The sequence below is a fragment of the Scyliorhinus torazame genome, chromosome 11 (genome assembly GCF_047496885.1).
Source record: "Scyliorhinus torazame isolate Kashiwa2021f chromosome 11, sScyTor2.1, whole genome shotgun sequence".
Lineage (NCBI taxonomy): Eukaryota > Metazoa > Chordata > Chondrichthyes > Carcharhiniformes > Scyliorhinidae > Scyliorhinus > Scyliorhinus torazame.
Genome location: NC_092717.1, coordinates 191,627,086 through 191,644,373, shown reverse-complemented (window position 1 = coordinate 191,644,373; position 17,288 = coordinate 191,627,086). Strand labels below are relative to the sequence as shown.

At 48.7% G+C, this 17,288-nt stretch overlaps 1 long non-coding RNA gene across 1 annotated transcript; it reads left to right on the top strand.

Moving 5' to 3' along the window:
• Positions 1-4,955: 4,955 nt before the first annotated feature.
• Positions 4,956-16,783, top strand: LOC140386035 (uncharacterized). The gene is made up of 2 exons (XR_011933549.1): positions 4,956-4,990; positions 15,296-16,783. It is a non-coding gene; the product is annotated as an uncharacterized lncRNA (long non-coding RNA).
• Positions 16,784-17,288: the final 505 nt, after the last annotated feature.

Genomic DNA, 17,288 nt, shown 5'->3' with positions numbered 1-17,288 from the left:
CAATGCCCCATGAAATGGAATCCCTCTTTCCCGCACCACTCCTTTAGCCACGTGTTAACTTCCCTAATTTTCTCAACCCTATGCCAATTGGCACGTGGCTCGGGTAGTAATCCAGAGATTATAACCCTGGAGGACCTGTTCTTTAATTTAGTCCCTTGTGTTTGATAATCCCCAAACAGGTCCTCTTTCCTCGTCTTACCTATGTTGTTAGTCCCAACGTGGACCACAACAACTGGATCCTGCCCTTCTTGAGGATAGACAAGTCCCCCGGGCCTGACGGGATATATCCAAGGATTCTATGGGAAGCAAGAGATGAAATTGCAGAGCCGTTGGCAATTATCTTTTCGTCCTCACTGTCAACAGGGGTGGTACCAGGGGATTGGAGAGTGGCGAATGTCGTGCCCCTGTTCAAAAAAGGAACTAGGGATAACCCTGGGAATTACAGGCCAGTTAGTCTTACTTCGGTGGTAGGCAAAGTAATGGAAAGGGTACTGAAGGATAGGATTTCTGAGCATCTGGAAAGACACTGCTTGATTAGGGATAGTCAGCACGGATTTGTGAGGGGTAGGTCTTGCCTTACAAATCTTATTGAATTCTTTGAGGAGGTGACCAAGCATGTGGATGAAGGTAGAGCAGTGGATGTAGTGTACATGGATTTTAGTAAGGCATTTGATAAAGTTCCCCATGGTAGGCTTCTGCACAAAGTAAGGAGGCATGGGATAGTGGGAAATTTGGCCAGTTGGATAACGAACTGGCTAACTGATAGAAGTCAGAGAGTGGTGGTGGATGGCAAATATTCAGCCTGGATCCCAGTTACCAGTGGTGTACCGCAGGGATCAGTTCTGGGTCCTCTGCTATTTGTGATTTTCATTAATGACTTGGATGAGGGAGTTGAAGGGTGGGTCAGTAAGTTTGCAGACGATACGAAGATTGGTGGAGTTGTGGATAGTAAGGAGGGCTGTTGTCGGCTGCAAAGAGACATAGATAGGATGCAGAGCTGGGCTGAGAAGTGGCAGATGGAGTTTAACCATGAAAAGTGTGAGGTTGTCCATTTTGGAAGGACAAATATGAATGCGGAATACAGGGTTAACGGTAGAGTTCTTGGCATTGTGGAGGAGCAGAGAGACCTTGGGGTCTATGTTCATACATCTTTGAAAGTTGCCACTCAAGTGGATAGAGCTGTGAAGAAGGCCTATGGTGTGCTCGCGTTCATTAACAGAGGGATTGAATTTAAGAGCCATGAGGTAATGATGCAGCTGTACAAAACCTTGGTAAGGCCACATTTGGAGTACTGTGTACAGTTCTGGTCGCCTCATTTTAGGAAGGATGTGGAAGCTCTGGAAAAGGTGCAAAGAAGATTTACCAGGATGTTGCCTGGAATGGAGAGTAGGTCTTACGAGGAAAGGTTGAGAGTGCTAGGCCTTTTCTCATTAGAGCGGAGAAGGATGAGGGGCGACTTGATAGAGGTTTATAAGATGATCAGGGGAATAGATAGAGTAGACAGTCAGAGACTTTTTCCCCAGGTGGAACACACCATTACAAGGGGACATAAATTTAAGGTGAAAGGTGGAAGATATAGGAGGGATATCAGAGGTAGGTTCTTTACCCAGAGAGTAGTGGGGGCATGGAATGCACTGCCTGTGGAAGTAGTTGAGTCGGAAACATTAGGGACCTTCAAGCAGCTGTTGGATAGGTACATGGATTACGGGAAAATGATATAGTGTAGATTTATTTGTTCTTAAGGGCAGCACGGTAGCATTGTGGATAGCACAATTGCTTCACAGATCCATGGTCCCAGGTTCGATTCCAGCTTGGGTCATTGTCTGTGCGGAGTCTGCACGTCCTCCCCGTGTCTGCGTGGGTTTCCTCCGGGTGCTCCGGTTTCCTCCCACAGTCCAAAGATGTGCGGGTTAGGTGAATTGGCCAATGATAAATTGCCCTTAATGTCCAAATTGCCCTTGGTGGTGGGTGGAGGTGTTGAGTTTGGGTAGGGTGCTCTTTCCAAGAGCTGGTGCAGACTCAAGGGGCCGAATGGCCTCCTTCTGCACTGTAAATTCAATGATAATCTATGATTAATCTAGGACAAAGGTTCGGCACAACATCGTGGGCCGAAGGGCCTGTTCTGTGCTGTATTTTCTAAGTTCTATGTTCCCTCTCCAAAATCCTTTCAAGACGGTCAGAGATGTCCCTCACCCTGGCACCGGGCAGGCAACATACCATGCGGGACTCTCGATCTGGCTTACAAAGGATGCCATCAATCCCTCTAACTATAGAATCCCCTACAACTACCACTTGTCTTTTTGCTCCCCCCTCTTGAATGGCTGCCTGTACCACGGTGCAGTGGTCAGTCAACACATCCTCCCTACAGCCCTCTTCCTCATCCACACAGGGAGCAAGTACCTCATACCTGTTGGACAAGGTCAAGGGCTGAGGCTCCTCAACTCCTAAACTCAGGATCCCCCTACCTGCCTCCCTTGCAGTCACACCACTCTGTACCTGACCACTGACCAAATTACCAGTACTTATTCTGCTGGGTGTGACTGCCTCCTGAAACAAAGCATCCAGGTAATTTTCCCCCTCCCTGATGTGCCGCAGTGTGTGTAGCTCGGTCTCCAGCTCATCAATTCTGAGCCGAAGTTCCTCGAGCAGCCAACACTTGCTGCAGATGTGGTCACTGACGGTCTCAATGGGATCCACCAGTTCCATCATCATACAGCAATAGCACATCACCTGTCCAGCCATATTCAACTAGTTAATTAATTTAAATATATATATTTTTTAATAGAACCTCAAGGATAAACCCGAACACCAACAAAAACACCAACAAAAACACAGCCCTCTCTTGCCACTCACCCAAACTCAGTCACTCACCTAAACTCAGATGTACTCTGTTCCAATCAGCACTCCGTGACTAAAGGCACTCCTGCCACACCTTGTGTGCACTCACCTCTCCCAACACTGTCCCGGCTCTCTCTCCTCTCGCGCTGTTTTCGCTGTCCCGGCTCTCTCTCCTTTCGCGCTGTTTTCGCTGAATTACCAGTACTTACTAGTGAGCCTTACTTCTGTTGTGTGAAAAATCTTGGAAAGGTTTACAAGAGATAGGATGTATAATCATCTGGAAAGGAATAATTTGATTAGAGATAGTCAACACGGTTTTGTGAAGGGTAGGTCGTGCCTCACAAACCTTATTGAGTTCTTTGAGAAGGTGACCAAACAGGTGGATGAGGGTAAAGCAGTTGATGTGATGTATATGGATTTCAGTAAAGCATTTGATAAGGTTCCCCATGGTAGGCTACTGCAGAAAATACGGAGGCATGGGATTCAGGGTGATTTAGCAGTTTGGATCAGAAATTGGCTAGTTGGAAGAAGACAAAGGGTGGTGGTTGATGGGAAATGCTCAGACTGGAGTCCAGTTACTAGTGGTGTACCATAAGGATCTGTTTTGGGGCCACTGCTGTTTGTCATTTTTATAAATGGCCTGAAGGATGGGTGAGTAAATTTGCAGCTGACACTAAAGTCGCTGGAATTGTGGACAGTGCGGAAGGATGTTACAAGTTACAGAGGGACATAGATAAGCTGGAGCGTTGGGCTGAGAGGTGGCAAATGGAGTTTAATGCAGAAAAGTGTGAGGTGATTCATTTTTGAAGGAATAGCAGGAAGACAGAGTACTGGGCTAATGGTAAGATTCCTGGCAGTGTGGATGAGCAGAGAGATCTCGGTGTTCATGCACATAGATCCCTGAAAGTTGCCACCCAGGTTGAGAGGGTTGTTAAAAAGGTGTACGGTGTGTTAGCTTTTATTGGCAGAGGGATTGAGTTTCGGAGCCATGAGGTCATGTTGCAGCTGTACAAAACTCTGGTGCAGCCGCATTTGGAGTATTGCGTGCAATTCTGGTCGCCGCATTATAGGAAGGATGTGGAAGCATTGGAAAGGGTGCAGAGGAGATTTACCAGAATGTTGCCTGGTATGGAGGGAAGATCTTATGAGGAAAGGCTGAGGGGCTTGAGGCTGTTTTCGTTCGAGAGAAGAAGGTTAGGAGGTGACTTAATTGAGGCATACAAGATGATCAGAGGTTTGGATAGGGTCGACGATGAGAGCCTTCTTCCTCGGATGGTGATGTTTAGCACGAGGGGACATAGCTTTAAATTGAGGGGAGACAGATATAAGACAGATGCCAGAGGTAGGTTCTTTACTCAGAGAGTAGTAAGGGCGTGGAATGCCCTGCCTGCAACAGTAGTGGACTCGCCAACACTAAGAGCATTCACATGGTCATTGGATAGACATATGGGCGATAAGGGAATAGTGTAGATGGGCTTTAGAGTGGTTTCACAGGTCGGCGCAACATCGAGGGCCGAAGGGCCTGTACTGCGCTGTAATGTCCTATGTTCTATGATACTGCCATTGCCAAGCTTTCTGTGCAGCTTTTACTGGGCAGCCTCGCTATAATTGTGCAAGGGCCTCCTGCCGCTGCTAGAATACCAGCAACAGTGTGGTGAGGTCCTCCTAACCACTCATGGCCTCAATTGACCTCTCGGCGGGAAGGCTGTCCTTGACTTTCCCCATCCCTGACTGAAGCACAGAGAGTTAAAAAGGTAACAGGTACTGTACCCTGTGCCTTCCCTATCGACTCTAAGGCCCTCCCCCTCTCCCTGCCCTCTCTCGTAAGCTGCTTTAAACACCACTCAGTGTGTGCAGTGATATTCCAACAGGAGCAACAGAATGTAGTAGTGCAGTGGTTCAGGAAGATGATTCATCATCATCTTCTCAAAGGGCCACTAGGCAGGGTTAATAAATGCCATTCTTGCCATATCCCAAGAATAAATGTTTAAAAAGAGCTCATTGTGGGAGGGTAGTACTTTGCCCTATTTTTTTCTCTTCAGTACCGATTGCCCGGGTCAATATTAAATGGTTAGCTTGTAGGAGTTTGATTTGGAGACTTTCAAACACTTTTACCAGCAGTTCCCTTTGGTTGGTTAATGGGTGGCGCAGGGTAAGAAATTCTCATTGTGTAAAGGGCTTCTCCTTGTGTCGGATGCAAACAAATATTCTCTTTAATGTAACCTCACCCTCTGCTGGCTGGTCTGAGAAAATGAAATATGTAAGAGGTCTGAATTGGTACCAAATAGTTCAATAGCAGCAACTATTGATGTGCTGTGCTGCCGATATAACATTGTATGAGTATTTCACTGATCGTGTAAACAAAGGGTGGGATTCTCCAGCCTCCCAGCTGCGTGGGTCTCGCAGTGGGAAGCAACGCGTCATTCGCTGGTGGGAATTTCCATAGAAGCCAGCCCATGCTGCCAGGAAACCCACGGGCGAGAGTACACTGCAAGCGGGACCAGAAAACGGCCGGAGAATTCCAGCCAAAGTAGGATAGAAGGTGAAAATTGTTCTATACGTTAGCAACATTGTGTATTAGTAATGTAGAGTTTCATGGATTGAGTTAGTTTCGGGGGAGAAACTTGGCAAAACTTCTCCTTTGCAAGTTGATGGTGTAGAGTTTACAATCGAGTGCATTGTATGTGTTGAGGAAGGGGTAGGGCTTCATACGACAGGTGTGCAAACCAGAATTTGGGCACAGAATTTCCAGCTTGCATGATTTTTTTAAATGCAAATTTAGAGTGCCCAATTCATTTTTTCCAATTAAGGGGCAATTTAGCGTGGCCAATCCACCTGCCCTGCACATCTTTGGGTTGTGGGGGCGAAACCCACGCAAACACGGGGAGAATGTGCAAACTCCACACGGACAGTGATCCAGAGCCCGGATCGAACCTAGGACCTCGGCGCCGTGAGGCAGCAGTGCTAACCACTGCACCACGGTGCTGCCCTTGCATGGTTTATTTTAACAGCAGGAAGCCATTCAACCCATCATGCCCATGTTACTTGTTCGGTACTACTGTCCAATTCATCCCACTTCACAGCTCTTTCCCCATATCCCTTAAATTTCTTCCCTTCAATTTCCTGCTAAAAGGCATTATTGCTACTTCCTTTATCCTTTCAGGCAGTACATTTAAAATAACAGCTCATTGCGTGAAAAAATGTCCTCATGCCCCCTCTGCTTCAACTGCTAATAACCTTAAATCAAATCCCCTCATAATTTCTGGTCGAAGAAGAAAAGACCCAGCTTCTCCAGTCTCTACTAAAACTGCACTCATTCCAAGTCCATTCCAGTAAATTCCTATACACATTCCTCACTCCTAATATCCTTGATGTTCTTCCTGAAGTGTGGTGCCTAGAATTCAACACAATACTCCAGCTGAGGCCTAACCAGCATTACAAAAAGGTTTAGGATGACGTCCTTGATATTTTTGACAGCCTTTGACCTGGAAGCGGTAACAGTAAGGACAATTTGTAATTGCTTTAAAATGTTTGGGAAATCTGTAATTTTTAATAAAATGTTGAACAGGACTTTTAAGAATTTGTATCACTTGTAAAGGGGTCAATTATAATTCTTGGGTGATAAGGAATACTGGTCCCTGTGACCTGGCGGTCCTTGTTGACCTGGAAGCAGTACCAACAGGAAGGAACTTAAAATTTGGAGACCATGTGGCAGACATAAGAACAGAGGAAATGAAAGAGTTGGAGAGAGGAGCCATTCAGCAAGCCAAGCTGCAGAGCTGATTTCCTAAGTGGTCAGAAAGCACTTTTAGGCTGACTCCTACATTATCTTTAACTGCCGAGAGTTTGAATGCCCAGAATTTTCACAGTAACTTCATTGCAGTGTTAATGTAAGTCTACTTGTGACACTAATAACGATTATTATTAATGGCCATACTGTGCAAACCTAAAAACAGTTCTGGTAGTTGCCCACGACCATGAGCAATGGGAGCTGTGAGGCAGCAGTGTTAACCAATGTGCCCCCGTATCTCCTGTTCCACGTGTAATTTATACTTCATATCAACCATGATTTGATTGTCAGTTTATGCTGAAGTTCCTTTGCTTCTGATTCATGTTAAAACAGAGATACAGAAAGTGAAATCCTGGGCGGGATTCTTCGACCCCCCGCCGGGTCGGAGAATCGCCGGGGGCTGGTGTGAATCCCGCCCCTGCCATGTCCCGAATTCTCCGCCACCAGAGATTCGGCGGGGTCAGGAATCGCGCCGCGCCCGTCGGCGGGCCCACCCCCGGCGATTCTCTGGCCCGCGATGGGCCGAAGTCCCGCCGCTGTCAACCCTCTCCCGCCAGCGTGGATTAAACCACCTACCTTACCGGCGGGAGCAGGCGGCGCGGGCAGGCTCCGGGTTCCTGGGGGGACGCGGGGCGATCTGGCCCCGAGGGGTGCCCCCACGGTGGCCTGGCCCGTGATCGGGGTCCACCGATCTGCGGGCGGGCCTGTGCCATGGGGGCATTCTTTTTCTTCCACCTTCAGCATGGTCTTCACCGTGGCGGAGGCAGAAGAGACTGTAGCCACTTAAAATGGCCAACTCCCGATTCAAAATGACGAACGGCAAAGGCTGATGGGAAAGTCAGCCAACAAGACAAAATCCAGCAGCTGCAGGTTGGCTGTGTATTTACCTTTGGAAAGGCCAGACACTATCGATACCAGCAACCATCAGCAGAACAAAACAACAGCCATCTGCATACTAATGAGCAATCCCCGGGAACAATAAACAACATTTAGACACACAAAGCAAAACCAGACTCTTCGGCGCCAGCAGGAGCCGACACAAAAGGAGGTGAACGAGCACCGCTAGACCGGCCATCGATCAGGGAACCGCTCCAGCATTGGAGAAAATCGAACCAAGCGATTGGGACAAAGTCCAATCACTTGGGACCAGGTACAGGGTCCGCCCCGAAAGGCGGGAAGCCCCTGGGGACTATAAGAATTGAGCCCCAAGTTCAAATCGCTCTCTTCACTCTTCTCGTCTCTTCCTCTCCACCTCTTCGAGCTCTTCGTCCTGCCGGGTCACCCAGCAACAACGAACCAACATTGACCGTGACCGGAGCAGTGAAGATCGAATCGTAAGTTTAATTCAACGCTCGCTACGAGATAGGTGCTCCTAGCTACCAACCTGTACCAACTTCGAATCCCGCAGGCTCAGAACCCGAACGAAAGGCCATTCGTTTCCCTGACCTGGTGGGCCAATTCCAAGTTAAGTATAGGCCTGTTAGTTGTAGAAGTAGCTTAGACATAGAATTTATGCATGAGTAGCGATTACTGTGTATAATAAATGTGCTTTGATTTAAACCTTACTAATCGGTGTATTGGATTATTGATCATTACTCGGACTTGAACCTCGTGGCGGTATCATAAAGATACCTGGCGACTCGAGAGCAAAGGTAATAAAACAGAGCAATTGAACTAAGGCAATGTTAGCAAAATTATTTGGCGACATCCTGACGGGACCTGATCTAGAAGTAGAAAACCACTCCGGGAGAACCTAGAATTTGAATTAGAGATCCAATTGGAAACAGAAAACCACAAGTGGTCAAGCAGTTCTGATCAATACTCATAAATTCGGAAGTGTGTGTATGCATGCGTAACTAACAGGGCGATAAGGTAAAACTGATCAATTTTTTGTTGCGACAAAACTGTTGGAAGATTGTATTTCGGAAAGTAGCGAAAGCCATGCCCGTATTTACAGCACCGCCTTAATACCCCCGTCCCAAATTTGAAGAGCAGCATTCGGATTAAAACCCCTGTCCCAAATTTGAAGAGCAGCATTCGGATAGGAAAGATGGCAATGCAGCGCCTAATGAACCCAGAGGAATTTGCGGTCGCAGCGACCAGCAGCAGTAGAGTGGGACAATGTCCCATTTGGGAGGAAGAGATCAGGAAATATCTCAAAGGGAAACGATGGCCCCTTTGGAACGAATTCTGTGACAACGAGAAATCAGGTCCCGGGAGTATAGGACATACTTGGTGGGAGACCCTGAGCGAGATCCACAAAAAGAGCTTAGGGAAAGCTCGCAAGCTGATGGCAATCGTGTCCTGCTTGGCACAATTGCGAGGCACAGAGGTCTCGTTCGGACGCTCCGGAAAGAAGTTGAGGGCATACATCGAATGAGTAAGGTCGATGTAAGCGAGGTAGAAAAGGAGAATTTGGAATTGAGAAGGAAGTTGGCAGCAAAAGATGGAGAGGTGGAGGATGCCAAAAGGGCACACCAGTCTTGTCTGGCGCACTTAAGCAGCTTCCAGTCTCAATACGAAAAGGCCTATCAGGACACGCAACGTGCAGTCCTGGTACGTGAAGAAACGGAAAAGCAGGTAGAGGCATTACAGAAACAGTGTCGTGACCTCAAGGCAACATTAAGAGCACTCCATGCTGCCACCACAGAACAAAGACAAAGCACGCTAGATCACGCAAAGTGCCGGAAGCAGATTGCAGAGCTGCAATCGCTGCTTTCAGTTCAGAAAGGTTTCCAGGAAACCTTTGGAGAAAAATTAGATCAGGAAGACGGCCCTGATTGGGAAGAATTGAACGAAACAGCACAGAGATATGTTCAGGGAACATGTGCGCAGGGAAAGCCACAAAAAAGGAAAGCGCCCCAACCCCCCACACAGCAGATGGTTCACGCTCCAATGAACCTAGTAACCACCCGCCGCACAGCCATAGTGGACGATACAGAATTTCTATACTACACCCCCTTAACAGTGACCCAATTACAGGACGCGTGCGATAAGATCACACCGTTCCTCCCCACCTCAGACCCCCACTATTTCTTTGCCACAGTTAAGCATCAGGCGACCATGTACGGCCTGGATGAGCGAGAGCATGTGAAGCTCACGGTTTTAAGTTTAGACCCTTCAGTAGCAGCAGCCCTTCCCGTCCCACAGAATGTAGGAGGAGGCACCCTTGCAGAAATGCATACTGCGATCCTGGATGCGATCGGGCATAACTGGGGTGACCCCGTAGATGGCCTCAACAAATGTAGGCAAAAGAAATCCGAGCACCCCACAGCGTTTGCTGGACGCCTGTGGATTCACTTTGCAGCAGTCTTTGGAGACTTAGACCGTGCCCATTTGTCCCCAGACAACATGGCCAAATGGACCCGCACCCTTATCTCCCACGCCACAGAAACAGGACAGAAAGCCTGCGCAAGTTATGATCCCTCAGAGGAGGCCCATAACGAGAAGTGGGTAGTGAAAAGATTGTCCCGCGCTTGAGAGCAATCTATACAAAGCAAGCCCGCAGTCAAGAATCCCGAGGAAAAGCAGGCCACCGCCGATATACAGGCAGTAAAAACACACCAGAACCCCGCATGGGTGAATGAGGGAAAGAACAGCCCCCCACCCAAGTCACAGGAGTGTTACAACTGCGGACAGTTGGGACACTTTGCAAGAGAATGCAATGCCCCTAAAAAGCCACAGAGAGCCCAGCAGACAGGCACTCTGAGTAAGAAAAAGACAGAGCCCATTCACAGCATTAGCGCCCGTTCAGATCAGACGGACTTGACCGGAACGGACTGACGGTGTACGGGCTCCCCCAGTTGGGTCTGCGACACCCTTTGGGATAGGTCCGGACGACCGGTAGTTGCATGAAAATTCGGGGACAGCCCATCGAATTTCTATGGGACACAGGAGGGTCCCGCACCACAATAAATTCCTCCACCCTGTTTCAAAAAGACACGTGGCCCACTACAGCCACTATCACGCTCAGCAGCTTTACAGGCCACTCACAGCAGGGACACATCACAGCCCCTGTACCATTCAAATCGGTACCATCACCACCAAGCACCCCGTAGTTTTAGTTGACCTGCCCCACACAGCAGAACACATTCTGGGAATCGATTTCATGAATTCCCATAATCTTTCATTTGATCCAGTCAACCAGTGTGTCTGGAAGATGGCAAAATCCGCAAGAGCCCCCGCAACGCTCAACATAGGAGAGTACGTGAACAAAATTAGCGCAGTAGGCGAATTTTGGTTCAACCCGACCACGCTTAGTACGGACAAGCAGTTTAGGGCAGTTCTGCAAAAGAACAGGGCAGCATTCGCGAACCACAAGCACGACTGTGGACGGATGACTGGCTCCGTACAAATAACAGGACCTGACCCTAGACCCCCAAAACAGTATGGATTTCCCCAAGAGGCAGAGGGAGAAATCTCCAAGGTAATAGAAAGCTTATTAGAGCAGGGCGTACTTAGACCAGTAGCCTCCACTAATAACGCCCCGATTTGGCCAGTGAGAAAGCCCGATGGATCATGGCGACTGACCATCGATTACCAGGAACTCAACAAAATCACCCCCGCAGCAGCCCCCACAGTAGCAACAAGTTCCGAGGCCATGCTCAAGCAGGGACTCAATTCCCGATTCTTTACAGTTTTGGACATCAGTAATGGATTCTGGTCCATTCCATTGGCAAAGGCGTGCCAGTACAAATTTGCCTTCACCTTTAAAGCACAGCAGTACACGTGGACATGCCTGCCACAAGGATTCCACAACTCCCCCTCCATTTTCCACCGACAGCTGGCAAATGGTTTAGCCAAATTCTCTCGCCCCGAATGTCTGGTTCAGTATGTAGACGACCTACTACTGCAGACAGACACCAAGGAAGAGCACATCGAGCTTCTGTCCGAACTCCTGGAACTCTTACACTCAATCGGTTGTAAAGTCAACCCCAAAAAGGCCCAGATTTTGGAAGAAAAGGTGATATATTTGGGAACAATTACCACACATGGTAAACGCGAGATCGAGCATAAAAGGATTGACTCGATTGCTAAATTGCCCCTTCCCCAGAACGTTTCAGCCCTCCGGTCATTTTTAGAACTGTTGGGCTACTGCTGAAACCACATTGGCGGTTTCGTCAGCAAGGCAGCTCCCCTCTCAGACCTCCTAAAGAAGGGAGCCCCCTGGGAATGGCTTCCGCAGCATACGGATGCTGTGGACTCTTTAAAACAGGCACTCATAGCAGCCCCTGCACTACAAGTTCCAGACCCGCTTTCCCCTTACGCCATAGAGGTAGCGACCACAGACCGCACCCTTTCGGCCGTGCTCCTCCAGGAACGGCACGACCAGTTAAGGCCCGTAGCTTGCGCCTCCAGAATTTTAGATGCAGTGGAGCAGGGATTTTCAGCCTGTGAGAGGCACCTGCTCGCAGTATTTTGGGCAGTGCAGTATTTTTCATATATTACCGGACTGAACCCCATTACAATTCTCACCGAACACACCCCCACCCAACTTTTACTGGACGGACGACTCAAGGACGGCACAGTAAGCCAGATTAGAGCAGCTAGATGGACCCTTCTCTTGCAGGGACGGGACATCACTATTAAAAGGACAAAGACGCACACCTATTTAGCCGACAACTTACAGTACCCCGGAACCCCCCATGAATGTGAGATTATCTCTCCACACCACAACACAGGCCCCTTTATTGCTAAAACACCCCCCAGAAAGATAGGTAGTTCAACCCAGAGCCCCCAGCACACGGACATGTGTGAGCCCATAAAGATCTATGTGGATGGATCTTCCACAGTCTTGGATGGGAAGCGCATAACAGGTTGCGGCATATATGTCGAGGACGCGCAGGGACGCGCCCTTGAGGAAATATCAATAAAACTTCCAGGCCACTTAGGCGCGCAGGCAGCAGAGCTCGCGGCCATCGCGTATATAGTGGAACACCCAGATTCCTTCCCCAGCCCAGCAGACATATAATCGGACAGCCTCTATGTCATATTTTACAGAGAGCCCAGAACAGGACTTTTGGGATAATCAAAGTCCGCAGTCACCATCGTTCCTCCCCCCCTGGAAATGTGAAAGCTGACGCACTGGCTAAGGCAGGTTCCAAGCATGGATACTGTTGGACACCCCCCCAAAAGCGCACCAGTAAATGCAGTTCAGGTCTCACAGACAAAGATCGAGGATCTAGTGGAGGCCCAGAAGCAGGACAGCAATCTCAGGGAGATTGTAAAAGGAAAATATCCAGCTCCCTATGAGAGGTTTAGAAATGCACTGACAACACATGACGGTGTGGTGTTAAAAGACACCCTTTATGTGGTTCCTGGACAGGCCAGGAATCAACTGATTTGTTTGTTCCATGACGGTCATGGACATCAGGGAATCAATCCCACTACAGCCCATCTCAAACTGCTTTGTTGGTGGCCGAATTTAAAGGAAGATGTGAACCATTACATCGAGAATTGTCTTATCTGTGCCCAGAATAATCCGGACAGATATGCCAAAAAGGCTCAACTCAGCCACACCCAACCCATTAATGGCCCCTGGACTAACCTCCAGATCGATTTTATAGGACCATTGCCCCCTTGCAGGAAAGGCTATAAATATGTACTTGTGGTAATTGACACATTTATGAAATGGGTGGAAGCATTCCCAGCCTGCACAAACACGGCAAAAACCACAGCCAAGATTTTGACCCACCACATCTTTACAAGATGGGGACTCCCCGCAGCATTGAATCAGATCAAGGTTCCCATTTTACGGGACGTGTCATGCAGAACGTCCTCACGATATTTGGCATCACCCAAAAATTCCACATAGCATACCACCCACAGTCGAGTGGTATCGTGGAGCGCATGAATCAGCCCTAAAATCCACCCTCAGAAAAATGGTCCAGCAGAACAACACCACTTGGGACTCAGTCCGCCCTTTTGCGCTGATGTTTTTGCGTAATACAATTTCTACTTCCACAGGTTACACCCCACACACCCTCATGACCGGACGCCCCATGAAAGGCACAGAATATTTGTTAGGTTTAGACTTGACCAGCCCCGAAGTGACGGCCCTCACACACGAGAAAGCGGTGGAGCAATTAGTTCAAAATGTTAAAATGGCTCAGCTAGCAGCCGCAGTAAAATTGGGCACCAGAAAGAAACAGAGCAAGGCTTGTTTTGACAAAACAGTGCATGCGACTGAGTACAGTACAGGACAGCAAATTATGCTCTCTGTTTATAACCCCAGCACATTCCTGTCCCCAAAATACTCGGGTCCGTACTCCATTGCGGACAAAGTAAGCCCTTCCGTATATAAAATAAAGTACCCCAACGGTAAGACTGCGTGGTTCCATATAAACCAGCTGAAGGCATATGGAACACAGTCTAACCACGCACACCACGTCATGCTCGACGCAGCACACCACACCCCGCCCACAGCCAACCTAACCCTACCATCCCCCAACACGTCCAGCCCAGCCACGGACTCGACCTCGACTCCACCCCCAAAATATACACTCCGCCCCGGAACGCCAACAGACTGCGGCAGCAGAGACAGCGACTGTGACTCGGACGATAGCCTCAGCACGCCTCCCTACTATCCCCATGCAACAGGACCCACACCCAGCGATTCCGACTACGATCCGAGTGATCCCTTCATGATCACTTTCCTAAACAAATCCCACCACCGACCACCGAACTACCAGGACAACCCCGATTCTGCCCCCACACAACTAGACACCCACTTTTGGCACCGAGATAACTCATTCCGACTCGTCCGCAACGACGAGAGCGACCCCACTTCACACCATGCAGCCCTGATACACTCAAGAGTTTGGCACCCGGAAGAAGATGACGACCTTGGGTCTGACTCCCAAACCGAGAACCCCTTTGCGACCCTGTTCGCAACCGAGAACTGAGGTGTCCAGATGATGTTTTAAAAGGAACCGCTTGGGAGAAGTGTTGTCCTTTCTGATGGAACCTGTAGAATGTTTTATGTTGTTTGTAAGTTTGTTAAATGTTGTATGTCCGACCAGAAAAAAATTTTCACGGCCCCACGCCTTTTCGGCCGAAACCTCTGAGAACTTGTCCGCACGCTCATCAGCAGAAACCTCTGAGGACTTGTCTGCAGAGACTGGTTCAGGTACCAGACCCCCGTTCGTAACTGCCCTTCTGGTTCGAAGGAAAGAACCACTATGGCAGCCCCCCACGATGACTACATTTCTTGCCCGTTCTTGCCGGTTGCTCAGGCAGTGGAGAAACGGCTTGGAACCCGCCCTGCCTGGGAACCCCCCTCTGGTCAACTATGCTTGGGTAGGAGAGACACGGCATTGGTAGCCGCCCTACCCGGGGACTCCATCCAACTCTTACCCGTCGTGGCCCATACGGACCTCATTTTGGCACTTTCAGTTCAAAAAGTTTTGTTTTGTTTCAGGTAACCCTTAGGTTGCCAACCACATGCTATTTACATCCTGAAACATTTGGATGGTAAATTGCGCAGTCTGCGAGACGGCTTGCACTGGTTCATTATTGGGAAGTGTGTCTTGTCCTAAAATTCGGTTTCTGAAAAAAAAAACACATAGTGACCAATTATAAAGGGAGTAATTGGCACTAAAGGACAGACAGACTATCGTAAGGGATATTAAACAAAGATAGTTACAGACACTATGCTTGTTTCCACAGAACTCCAGAAGCTCCAGGACCGGAGCAGAGAAGAAAAGAAAAGGAAAGAGAAGAGCCATGAGGACTTCCTCCACATGGATCATCATCTTTATGGACATTTGATTGCGAGTGAACGCGAACCCCAAGACTTCAAGCCCCCCAGCCGTTAATGTTTCACTTCCTCGCAGTATCCAGAGCCTAGTCACCAGCGACACCACATCATCTTGGTGTGCCAGGTTTATAACCTGGTACTCTCTGTCCTATGTAATAGAATCCTTACTGGTATTAGCGATACTCTGCTGCATCGTGCAGACTATGCATCTAAGGAAATGGAGAAGGAGAGCCTACCGCGCTCGAACCCCGGTATATAGGATCAGATCCACTACTTTCGGATACGACCAGACCCCCGACCCCCGCAATCTATAATAAAGAGCATTTATTTGCGGTTTTATTGTAAATAAAGAAATGTAAAGAACTGTTTATGAGCAAATTGTACGATCCTGAGCTTGACTGCCAAGCCAGGAAAACTGTGTATAAACTGCTATGATTTTGTTGTATGGTTGAGGAAGTTAGGATAATGAAATGTTTAAGTGAGTGTAGTGTATTAAGAATAGTTAGAGGTTCACAGTTTATTGTTTTGTAATGCATGTCCCTGTTTGACATAGCGCCCTTAGAATTGTTAGTTAAAGATACCTGGCGACTCAAGAGCAAAGGTAATAAAACAGAGCAATTGAACTAAGGCAAAGTTAGCAACAAGACCCCCTCCCCTGCGCATGCGCGGGGATGACATCAGCAGCCACTGACGCTCCCGCACATGCGCGGACTTCCACTGATCGGCGAAGACCTTTCGGTCCCGGCTGGCGTGGCGCCAAAGGCCAGTCCACGCCACCCAGCGGAGCGCCAACCACTCCAGCGTGGGCCTAGCCCCTCAAGGTGAGGGCTTGGTCCCTAAAGGTGCGGAGACTTCCGGGGTGGCCCGACGCCGGAGTGATTCCCGCCACTCCAGCACGCCGGGCCACCCGCCCCGCCGGGTAGGGGAGAATCCCGCCCCTTGTTTGTAAATTTCTTCACTTGGGGGTGGTTTGGTAAAGTTGGTTCATTTGGTTTATGGATCCCCACAGGCGTTATAACACTGTTGTGATGAATGGTTACTGTACCCTTAACACCATGTAGGTGATGCCCCTTTAAGACCGGGTTTGGAACCCTGGGGGACTCCGCCTCCGGCTCCACCAACCAGGGTGCCATATATAAGGTGACGCCCTGTAGGCGGTACTCAGTAAGCACATGTCTCTGTAGCTGGCTAGTTCTCTGCTTATTAAAGCCTTCATTTACCATCCCACACTCTCGTGGCGTTATTGAAGGTACTACAACTATCCTAAGCTTCTGTAATAAGACCAAGAATTCTGTATACTTATTTCAACTTGTGCTGCCACCTCCAAAGACCTGTGAAGACACAATGGCATGCTTCTCTGTTCCTGCAGTCCCTTTAAAATTAAACCATTGAGTTCAGATTGTTTCCTCCCATTCTGTCCACTGAAGCATATTGCTTCACATGTATTTGTGTTAACTTTCATCTGCCTCATGTCTGTCCATTTCATCAGTCTGTATGTTCTCCTGAGGTGTGTTACTATCCATGGGCGGAAGTTTCCATTCCGGAGATTAAGTGCGGTGAAGGTGGGAAAGTCTATGTGATTCCCGTTAGGCAGCAGGTTGTATTTCTCCACCTGATGTTCTGGTTCTCGGCTCATTAATTATGCATCGGTGAGGAGCTCGTCAATTCGCATGGTGGGGTGGGCAGGGAATCGTGCACCCTGCCATTGCCTCATGGGGTCAAAGATCCAGGCTCATAAATAAATTGCACCAATGCAGATATTTACTCACTGCAGGCCCAATGTGGTAAGCATCTGCTTCATCATGCCACCCAAACGTACAAAGCACTCAGCTCCCACGGTTCAGCAAGGGATTCTCCTGCCTTCAGGCCATCCAGGAAAGCTGCAAGGTTCTCTTTCCAAAG